The sequence below is a fragment of the Lissotriton helveticus genome, chromosome 6 (genome assembly GCF_964261635.1).
Source record: "Lissotriton helveticus chromosome 6, aLisHel1.1, whole genome shotgun sequence".
In the NCBI taxonomy this organism is placed as follows: Eukaryota; Metazoa; Chordata; class Amphibia; order Caudata; family Salamandridae; genus Lissotriton; species Lissotriton helveticus.
The window spans coordinates 608892049-608904303 of record NC_136067.1 but is presented as its reverse complement, the minus strand read 5'-3'; positions in this window follow the sequence as shown (position 1 = coordinate 608904303).

Genomic DNA, 12255 nt, shown 5'->3' with positions numbered 1-12255 from the left:
AGAGGGAAGGTATCGAAGCCCAGGACCGGGCGGCACACCCGGCGAAAACAACGGAGAGAATCCGCCTGAGGGATGTGAAGATCGCCGTTCGACGCGCTCGGGCCACGGAGCGGAGCAGAAGCAGGGAGGTGGTGTGATCCGGGACCCGACAGGAAGTGCTGTGGTCTGGGCGTGCAGGCACCGGAAGTGACCGCTGGTGGTGGAGCTCCGACTGCGGGGAGTGTCCGACGGCACTGAGACTCAGGTATTTGTGGCCGGGAGACTGGCTGATGTCCGTTGTGACCCGACGCACGCCAGGGACCTTCCCAGATCGCGGTGCGAAGGCGGAAGACCCAGCCACATCGGGACTCGGAACCGCCATCTTAGACCCAGGCACCTATACACCAGGGGCGCGGAGCTACGTGTGAGGCACCTGTCCTGGCGCGGCGCCCTGCAGACAGCGTGGGGGCAGATTGGGGTCCCTGCCCGGATCACGGGTCACCTGGAACGGGGGTGCACTGTACCTTACAACAGCGGTGCAGGGACATTCTGTAATGCGCCAGGGCACGTCTCCGGCCCATTCACCATAACCCAAACACCGAGCCCTGGTGCGGACCCCAAGGTCAGGGTCCCCGCACCCCACGGATTACACACGCCATCTGTTCCTAGCCCAGTGGGGGAGTGAGCCGCATCGCAGGTGGAGTCACCGCCGAGAGGGGCTGCTGAGGGGCACTGTTCTCCCGGCTACTACACCGGAAGGTGGGCACCTTCATAAAGAGGCCGACAGCGGACCCAGCTGGGGACGGGACCTGCTGGGGGCCGCACCGCTCGACGGTTGCGGAGTGAGAACTCGGTGTGAGAGCAGGCTGAGTGGAGAAACGGCCAGAAACACCGGACCGGAGTGCAACTGCGCCAGGTTGACGGGGAAGGGGAAAATCCCGAGCGAGCCACACTGTGATTGGGCCAGGGCCGTGGGTCCCACCGACAGTCTACACATGGCGAGCGGGAGGTACCATAAATAACGCCTGTCGGATTCCGGACAGGTAGAAGGAAGACCAATATCCTTACTATCTTGGAAACAGCAGGCACACGCCGGACACACCCCCAGCTGGAATCGGCTCCCTGGACGCGTCGTGCACGGCCACCGTTCGCCTATTTATCACCGCCGCGGCAGAGGCTAGGATGGCGGGAAAAGGCCCGAAGGGCGGCAACACGCAGTCAAGACTTGAAAAATATGCGTTCGACAAGACGGCGTCCTCCCCGACAGACGCGAAGTCGCAGGCAAGCAAAACAGTAGACTCGGCAGGAGGGAAGAAAGCAACCCTGGAGGACGTGATGCGAGCCCTGGCGCAGGTTCAGACGACAGTGGGGTCGATCTCAACGGAAATCACACTGATAAGAGCGGACTTCCACAAAATGTCCGAAAAAGTGAACTCGATGGAGGTTGTAACCAAGTCGTTAGTGGAGGATGTCTCAGAACTGCAAATCAGTATGGAGCGGATCTCGAAAGAAAACAAAGACCTATGTGACAAGCTGGACGAGCAGGAAGGGCGCTCGAGACGTAACAACATCCGCATAATAGGGGTTCCGGAATCGGAAGACACTGGGGCGATGGACCTGTATGTGGAGGAGCTGGTCCAGCAAGAACTTAAGCCCAAGGGTCTCTCCGCCTTTTTCTCTGTAGAAAGAGCACACCGAGTCCCAGGGGGTCGCCCGAAAACGGGAGTAGCTCCACGACCGATCATTGCCCGCCTCTTCAATTTTAGGGACAGGGACGCGATTCTGCAAGCGGCAAGAAACTCACCCCCCATTAAAGTCCAAAACTCCACACTAGCATTCTTTCCGGACTACACGGCTTAGGTTGCCTGCAGGAGGAGGACATTCTTTGAAGTGAAAAAAGAACTTAGAGCGAGGGAACTTCCGTACGCAATGCTCTTCCCGGCCAAACTGAGGGTAGTGGCGGACAATAAAACGTGGTTCTTCGATACTCCGGAGGCGACACGAGACTGGCTGGAGGGCTGGAGACCAACGGGCCCACCTCGCCGTTCTAACAGACCGAACAAGCACCGCAATAATGGCATGCGACCGAGCTCACAGGCCTCTGAGGGAGACTCGACACAGCATCCACCCCTGAGCGAGGTCCCAGAACGTGAAGACGAAGAAGAACAATGACTTCCCAGGTCTACAATGGCAGACTAACTAAAACTGTGACTGGGTGGGCCGCCAAGGACACTGGGCGGAGGACCTCCGCGGAAATGTTGGAGGACCACAGACTCCGGAGAGTCTTTCACCCCAACGAGCAAGTACTGTGTTTTGGGTTCGGGTTAGGCACTCTGCTGAGTTTAGGGGGCGGGCAGTTCTGAGTCCGTGTAGCAGGGGGGCAGGGAGGGGGGGAGTTGGGGTAGGGAGGTTTGTATGTTTTTTAGGCTGTTTCATAGGTCAGACTTGGATTGGCAAAGCACACGTACACAACATGGCAGGCTCCAGGCACTTTCCCACACTATTTTCACAATGACGCATAAACACTATTCACCGCAGAAGCTATGGCGCACACTACTCGAAATGACGTAGGGGGGGGCGGACCCGGGATCGGGACCAGTGGCACCTTTACAACTTTTGTCATGGAATGTGAGGGGCCTGGGGGATAAGATCAAGAGAGGCCTAGTGTTGCAAAGTATAAAGAGACTGGGCCCGGCCCTAGTTCTGCTACAAGAAACACACCTAGCGGGCACTGCCACACGAGCCCTCGACAGAAAAGGTTACCGCATGATTGCTCACTCGGAATTTACTAGGGGGTCTCGTGGTACAGGGATCCTAATGCACCGATCCTCCAGATACATAGTTCAGAACACGAGAGTGGACACGCAGGGGCGCTTTGCAGCTGCTCTTGGACAATGGGAGGGGAGGCCACTGAATGTGGTATCGGTGTATATACCGCCGGCTCTGCATGCAGTCGCACTCCCTGACCTAGGGAAATTTCTGCTGGACCTCCCGGAAGGGGATCTCATAGTGGGAGGGGATTTTAATGCAGTGACACACAATACCTTGGATAGATTCCCGGTAAGAGCTCAGGCTCCCGGACCGTCCCGACTGAATGACTTCCTCGAAGCACAGGGTCTGAAAGACCTTTGGAGAAGCTTCCACCCGACAGCCCAGCAATACACTTACCACTCTGCGGTCCATAATAGTCTCTCAAGGATCGACTACTTCCTGGCGTTAGGCCACGGACTCCTGACGGTCGAGGACGTACGGATTGGACCGAGAGGTGTCTCGGATCACTCCCCGTTGACGCTGACTCTTTCTAACCCGGAACGGTCCCGAAATCGCATTTACCCAATATACCCGGGGTATCTTAAAGTACCCCAGGTGACCAAAACACTTAAGACAGCTACCAGAAGTTACCTCGCGGAGAACGAAGGCTCTGTCTCCTCTCCCTCAATCCTCTGGGAGGCATACAAAACGGTGCTCCGGGGACAAGCGATTTCCGCCATAACGAGGCATAAACGCACTCAAAAACAAGAACTGATACATCTAGAGGACGAACTCACTAAGGCCAACGACGATCACATGGCTACTCCGACAAGTACCACGCTGCACGCACTTCAATTGTGCCAGCGACGCCATACTGATTTTTTACGCCAAAGGGTGGTAGAAAATATGACGGCCACAGCGCACAGAATATATGATATAGGGGATAAGGCCAGCAAACTCCTAGCGTGGCTGGAAAGGAAACAGGAGGGGCAGAGGTCGATTCTGCGACTGAGGGACCCGCAAGGGGGAATGCACACTCGCCCCTCACTGATAACCGAACTGCTCGCAGATCATTTTCAAACTGTGTATGCCCCTGAAATAGACGTGACGTGGGAAATGGCGGAGACGGCTCTGGCGGGAGTGCCCACCCGTGCACTGTCTCAGGACATGATGGCAGAACTGGAGGCAGACCTCACTACTGAAGAACTGCAATTGGCCATCGCAGCGCTACACTCAGGGAAAGCCCTAGGCCCCAATGGGATTCCGATTGAATGGTACAAGGCCATGTCGGAGACATTAGCTCCACCCATGCTTCACATGTTCGTAGAGAGTCTGGATAAGGGACAGCTACCGCTTGACCAGCGCATGGCGACCATCGTGGCTATCCCAAAGCCTGGCAAGCCGCCTGAGGACTGCGGTTCCTATCGACCGATCTCCCTCCTCAACGCCGAAAGTAAAATACTGGCGAAACTACTGGCCACCCGGTTGTTGCCGCACCTAACTCATCTGATACACCCGGACCAGTCGGGGCTCATGCCTCATAGAAGTACGGCGATGAATCTCCGCCGCCTGCACGGAGTGCTGGCAAGAGCCCCATTATTGACTGAACCTACAGTGATCCTCTCGCTGGACGCCAAAATGGCGTTTGATTTGGTGGAGTGGCGGTATCTCTTTGCGGTCCTACAACATATGGGCTTTGGCCCGAAGTTTGTAGCGTGGATCAAGTTATTTTACAGCGACCCGGTGGCGCGAGTGACGGCGAATGGTCACATCTCAAGAGACATTCCGATAGCAAGGGGCACGAGACAAGGCTGCCCGCTCTCGCCGCTACTGTTTGCCTTAGTGCTGGAGCCGTTAGCCACGATCATTAGAACCACCCGGCTACTGCGAGGAATAGATTGGGGTGGCGATTGGGAAGATAGAGTGTCACTATACGCCGACGATATGCTGGTGTACCTGACTGACCCGGCAGAGGGACTTCCGGTATTGCTGGCGCTGTGTGAACGACATGGTGTAGCCTCAGGATATAAAATCAATTGGGCGAAATCAGTGCTCTACATGTTGCATGGAACACCGACGCACTTGCACGGTGATTGTCCTCTGTTACTGGAGACCGTCTCCTTCAGGTACTTGGGGATCCAAATCTCCCAGGACCACGTGGCCTTTCGGGAACGGAACTTGAAGCCACTGCTGGACAGACTAAAAGCGGATGTCCGACACTAGAAGACCCTCCCATTAACGTTATTGGGAAGGGCGGCGCTCTTCAAGATGATGGCGTTGCCCCGTTTTCTTTACGTCTTGGAAAATACACCCGCGATAGTCCCGCCGCCCTTCTTTAGGCAGGTATCAGGGCAGCTGTCAGGCCTGCTGTGGGGAGACAGACCGGCCAGGATCGCTCAAGCGAAGTTGCATAGAGACTGGTACAGTGGAGGTATTGCGCTCCCGAACCTGGAACTATATTATTGGGCGGCACACCTCAAGGTGATTAACCAATGGTTACATGCACCACAGAATGACCCGGCTTACCTGGCTGACAGGAGGCAGCTAGGCACTACTACCCTTCTGGCCCCGCTCTACAACAAAGGGTTAATGGCGAAACTAATAGGCCCTACTAAGCACACCGTCACGCTATGGCACAAGGCTCAAAGACGTCTACACTGGGAGGGTGTGATCACACGGCTTACACCTCTGTGGGACTCCAAGGCCCTGGGCAATCTACGACACAGTAAGGGCTTTACCCAATGGGACAATATAGGGATCTCCACGGTGGGAGACATGTGGTTGAGAGATGAAGTCATTCCGTTCACGACCCTGAAAGACCAATATGAGCTGGGCGATACCGAAACATACCGATACATACAGATCAGGCATGCTCTAATGGCTGCCATTGCACCGGGCACTAAAGTCCCGGAATCGGCTCCTTTAGAGGACCGACTCCTTACAGACTACATGGATTCCAGCGCCACCTCCCTCACGTATCGCAAGCTGGTGAACAACTTGCCTGACCCATTACAGAAACTGAAGAATACATGGGAGGAGGAGCTCGGGGACTTGGACGAGACAAATTGGAATGAGGCGCTAGCGTCGCCTAAAGAAGCTGGTATCTCGATGAGATTCCGCTTAGTGCAATTCAAAATATTACACCGGGTGTACTACACACGCACCACCCTACATAAAATCCAGAGGGCGAATCACCCATACTGTCTGAGAAATTGTGGGGAGGAGGGCACACTGTTTCACACCCTATGGACATGTCCCAGCATGGTAGAATACTGGAGGAGGGTAACACGTACTATTGCCCAGACTCTGCAGCTCCCATTCACACCTGACCCTAGAATCTGTCTGCTGAATGTCTGGGGCCCGAACAACCTGACTCCACAGGGGCGGCAATGGGTGGTCATCGGACTGATGCTAGCAAAGCGAGACATAGCTCAGAAGTGGGGGGCCTCAGAGACACCGACCTTGACGCAATGGTGCAGAAACATGGACATGCTAATGGTGACGGAGCGGGCGGTATACCAGCAGAGAGTCAGCCCCCGTAAATGGAACAAGATATGGATGCCATGGAACACATATCGAGGGGAAATTTGTGAACCGTTGCCAGAGGAGGAAGATGTAGACAGTTCGGATGAGGAAGGGGATATGGGATAGGTGTGGGAAGAAGGAGGGAGATACAAGCGCAGCGGGAGGGTACAGAGTTTCCCTTGCCCTCCGGACATGGAGGATGAATGTACTACCTGTGGATCAATAGGCCTTAACTGATAGGTTGATACAATGGGAAGTGATACTCTATATGCACACTGCTACTTACCTGCCAATCTATGACCTTACAGTTGAACGTTATGTTATAAAAAAGAAAAGTTGCGATAATGGTCGGATGCAGCCGAATGTTGAGGCGGCACTGACAATGATATCACAATGTACACTATTTCTCTGTTTGCAACAATAAAAAAAAAAAAAAATATGGAGATTATCATTAAAACACAATGATTGACTTCGATATAACAATGTAGAAGAAAATGGGTGGCAGATGTCGATTTTTCAGTCTTTTCATGTGTAGACTGAAAATATTTTTGCAGACATTCACAAAGGGTAAGGGGTCCTCTGGGGACCCCTTCCTGTTTGTGAGTGGCTTACCACCTACTTGAAGTAGGTGGTAAACTGCACAATCTTACATTGAATTGCAAGTTGCTATTAGGAAGGAACACCCTTGGCACACCCCTGCTTCATAGCGAGTCTCAAATCCTATTTTGCAAGTCAGTAGTAGGTTACCAACACACAAAATAGAGTTTGTACAAGGGGAAGACTTATTTTGTGGTTGCAAACAGGCCGATTTCCCATTTGTGACCTCAAAAACACGTAATCTGGTCTATGTGCATGCATGGCTCTCTAAGAGTATACATTGCTCTCTTACTCAGCATCCACATGCATCAATCAGTAAGTTTCTAAAACAGAAAACAACAGTTCGCACCTTTTGAAAACACAAAACTTTTTCCTAATGGCATACATACAGCATTTCACAAATATTTTGTGTGTCTTTAAAACATATATTCAGAATTCCTCAAAGAAAAGTTACAAGCCAAGTGAATCTAGCACACAAACTATCAAAAGACATTCTGCAACATTACCCCTCCCCAATTTTAAACAGAGATTGTTGAAAGAAATGCACCACCCTCACTATATATATGACATTTTCAACAGTCTTGAAGAACATAGATCACCATGTAAACATATGTCAGATTTCATAAAAGATATACACCTTCAGGCCATCTTTCCAAAAATATATAGGGGCATATTACCAACCAATAGAGATAATTTTTGTCTCTAACTTGTTTAGAGACAAAAATTATCGCCGCAAATCGGCGATATTTATCGCAGATAAACCTTGTTATTAGCAAGGTTTATCGCAAATGCGATAAAAAACGGCCGCAATGCATGAATATCGCTGAAAAGTCAGCGATATTCATGCATTATCGAGCAAATGCTCTTAGCCATGTTATCCACCTCCCATTGGATAACATAGCTAAGAACTGCTCCTGGGCAAGTGTTAGCTTTTGGAGATATTCGCGCTTAGCGCGAATATCTCCAAAAGTTGGTAATAGGAGATAGCGATGTTAGCGACTGTTTTCAGTCGCTAACATCTTGGCACGCCCACTTTGCATGTCATTAGTGATAAATATCACTGACATGCAAAGCGGGGCCCAAGATGGTCACTATCTCCTATTAGCTGTCGCTAACTGGTGTTAGCGACAGCTTGGTAATAGGGAGATCATTTTATCTCCGCTTTCTTGGCTTTTAAAGCCAAAAAAGCGGAGATAAAGCCCCTTGATAATATGCCCCATAGTTCTCTGCATCTTTTAGCAAACTCAACAGTCTCATCGTATATATAACTATCTGCAACCTGAAAAACCATATATCACCATCTAAACATATGCAAACCAGTCTTACAAGTTAAAAACCAAATGGATAAACACTTCCTAATGCATACCTAACACGTATTACTACTTTATAATTTATATACAGGCACAACACATTTTCTTATGTTTTATTAATGGCTACAGTACTCAATAATGTGACTACCACAACTCTCAGAATGCAAATTATATAGATGTATCTATTCTGCACACAATGCTTAGACATTCAAAACTGTGTTTTGTTAAAGGCATTGCTCATAGTAATTTTCAACAGTACTAACATTTTAAACACATACCATATGCCAGATGTAGCTCATCTGATATTTTTTTCCACATCACTGTGATACTCTTTTTAATCAAACTCCCATATACATCTTCATTTCTAGTACATATTTTTATATAATTAAAAAGTTATATGCATACCAGTGAATTGAGCTCATAGGTTATATTGTTCTTTTAGCTCTTTCTGGATAGTTTTGACACTGTTAAGATTTATAAAAACTAAGCATAAGAATGGTACACCACTCTCTTAGAAAGCAAATATAAATAGTACATCTCTTCAACTTACCACTTTATCATCATGAGAAAGACAGCAAATGAAATTGTGTCTTTCTTTTTAGACTACTCTAGAGCTATTAGTGAATGGTTAGCATCTGCTAACCCTTACTCTCTCTTTCAAAACGAAGTTCCTGTTGGTGCTTTTTGGTGATATGTTGTATGTTAATCGCGGAGAAAAAAAATGGGAGTTCAAACCTATATCTATCTTCCTTTTATTTTTTTAAGTTAAATTCTACACAACAGTTTATTACATACTCCTGAGTTGGAAATGAAAGCTGGCCATTACTTAAATTCTGTCATAACTCAACTTTAAAAAAAAAATGTTCTGTCTCTTTAACACTCTTCCCTCCCAATACACTCTTAGCTCAGTGTACCTAACAGCCCAATGGAACCAGTTGGTCACAAGTTCACAGCACATTCTAAAAAGGAACATGCTACTTCCAAATGAGATACTACAGGCGTTGTCTACTCCACAGATTCAAAAGCATATCCATGTCTGTATTCCATTACTTTAAAAAAAAACAGCCAATAATAAGACTTTTTCCTAAGGCATCCAACACACTAACTCATTTTATTCACTTTCCTGCTGATAGCATCCAATGAAATATACATATTTTTAAAAACTCCTTTTTAACTGTTTTTCTTTTGGAAAAGACCTCTTTCAGCCCCAGCCTTCTCCTGACTATTATTGCTCCTTCACTTCAAAATGCTTAGAGTATGGATTGTGGACCACAGCTATATCTTTTGGGCTAAAGTGGCTGCTAAAAAGAGAGGTATTGGCAGGGACTTGGGTTTGCCAAATGTGAAGATTCCTTGTTTTGGCAAGAGAGGGTTAAAGGATCATCAGTTGCTGGCTTTGGTTAAATCCATTGTGGATTCCCAAGCTCCTCACCTCATGATTCTGCACTGTAATGGCAATGAACTATGCACATTTACTGGGGTAGCGCTGGGAATACTAATGAAAGAAACAGTTGCAAGACTGATGTCGCTTTTCCCTCACACTCTAATATATGCCAAAGACAGAAATGGAAGTAGCCAAATCAATTCAGTCCACAGATTGACAAAGCCAGGAAACATATTAATAAAAGAGTTTCTGCGTTCTTCATAGACCATTGCATGGACTGTATCTATAAAAACAAGCCACATTATGACATGCATGGAACTTATAGAAATGATGAAGTGCACTTTACAGATGAAGGCAACAGGGGGTTTCTAAATAACCTGATACTCGGCATCCGGTCTTATGTGTAGCAGACATTTACACACAACCTAGTAAGAGCCACCCTAGCACCTGCAATATTGTGAAGATATTTTCTAAAGGTTTTATTTTTGAATTTTTGACAATCTTTGCGATAATGTCACGATCCCTGCGGACACGACACGAAAATGGAGAAAAAAAAGCAGACATTCTATGACCACCAACACAACCAAAGATAATATGTAAACAATCCATTCTGAACATTGCACTGCACATATTACTACATACATACTTCTTTCAAAGCAAGTTAAGCACTAAGGGTGGGCGGCCAGCTACGCTCCGTGCACGGAGTGCGCGTAGTGCTGTCTCCTACGCATTTTGCGTAGCGGGCGTAGCCAGGCAGCACTACGCGCGCTCTGCAGACGGTGCGTAGCCGGCCGCCACCCGCCTCCCTCCCGCCCTCCCTAAATACTTAAATAAAAGGATAGAAAGCTTTTAAAAACACTTACCTTGTCCGCCGTGTCCCCGGGGCTCGCTCTCGCCGTCCCTGGATTCGCGCCGCCATTTCGGATACTAATGCGCATGCGCGGGCGCCCGCGCATGCTCATTTCTCATGAGAAATGCGCATGCGCGGGCGCCCGCGCATGCGCATTAGTATCTAAATCGGTGGCGGCGCGAGTGGGCGTAGTTTTGCGCCCACTTCGCGTAGCTCCGCGGAGCCCCACTCCGCACACTACGCCCAGGGTTATTAAGCACATATGTTTGTACTAAGTTTCTTTAAAAACCAACTTTCAGCCTATTTTCTATTTTCACATTAATGCAGGACGTCCCAATGACGTTGTTAACCGCGATGATCAGGTCTTTTCCATGGATTCTAAAACACATATAGCCACACAAATTACAGTATTTTACACACTAGGGTTTCTTACAGTATTCTCTAGTCATGTTTTTCTAAACAGTGTTTATGAAAACCATCTCTAAAACCTATTTTCTGTGTTTGTGGTGACTCCGTAGATCGCAATGACATCAGTAATCGCGATCACTGCGGATAAGTCGCAAAAATGCAAAGGAATTCAATAGCCACCACCACATTCAACAATTATAACTATCTTACTAATTCTAACCATCACACTAGATAAATCACTATCTAATTAACTCTATAAAAACAGGTATCAGTATTTCAATATCTCCATAGCAGTCTGTATTACTGATTCACTAGGTTATGGGAGTGCAAGCAGTCTCTGAGTGGGTCTGTCACTGCATATAATTCTATGAGTGGATATCAGTGTAGACTGATGAGTCTTTCTGTAAGTGTGTCACTGGATGCATAAGTCTCTGAGTGCATCTCTCCATCAGTGAATGTATAAGTGGAGGTATAAGTCTCACAGTGTTTTTCTGAGTCAGTACGTTATTGTCAGGCTGGATCTGTGACTAAGTCAATCAATGTCTCAGTGGGCATGTGAGTTGAATTATCAGTCTCTCATTGTGTCTGTGATGAGTCGATGTATGAAGGTCTCAGTGAGTCATTGACTGGGTGTGTGAGTGTCTGAGTAGGTCTCTAAGTGCGTGCATGATTGCTTGAATAGGTCTGTGAGTGGGTGTCTGAGTCTCTGACTGCGTATGTGAATGGCTACATGAGCCTGGGACTGGATCTATGAGCTGGTGCATAAGTGTCTGAATGGGTCTGTCTATCAGTGAGTGGGTGTATGAGTCTCTGAGTGGGTCTGTACATGAGTTGTGTCACTCTCCAAGTGAGTCTGTAAGTGTGTGCGGGGGTACCTGAATGGGTATGACAATGGGTACATCAGCATCTGAGTGAGTATGTGACTGGATATATAAGTGTTTGAGTGGGGATGTGAATGGGTGTATAAGTGTCTGAGTGAATATGTGGGAAGGTACATAAGTGTGTGACAATCACTGGGTAGTGTATACAAAATATATTTTTTATATTTTCACCAATATTCTCTATACCGCTGTGATAGTAGCGGCGACCCTGTGACGGTACACGGGGGTTGCGCTGGCAGTCGCATCGTCATCGCAAATATCACGCATGATTAAAAAATCCATTTTGGACACAGAACTTGTGTCACTAACAACCCCATTTCTCAAATGTGGGGTCAGAGTACTGCTACTCTGACCCCTTATGTTAGCTTATTCAGACGTTTTCAGGCCCAGGAACAGTTCCTGATCAATAAAATGATGGCCGCAACTTTCTGTTCAGGTTCAATTCAGCCGATCAGAGCATTTCCGTTGGCGCGTGCATTTGGGATTAATTGCAAAACCGTCACTTATATGAAATGGGCACTGCTTCACCTTCATTAAAGGTGACATATGTATAGCCAGTGGAATCCTTAA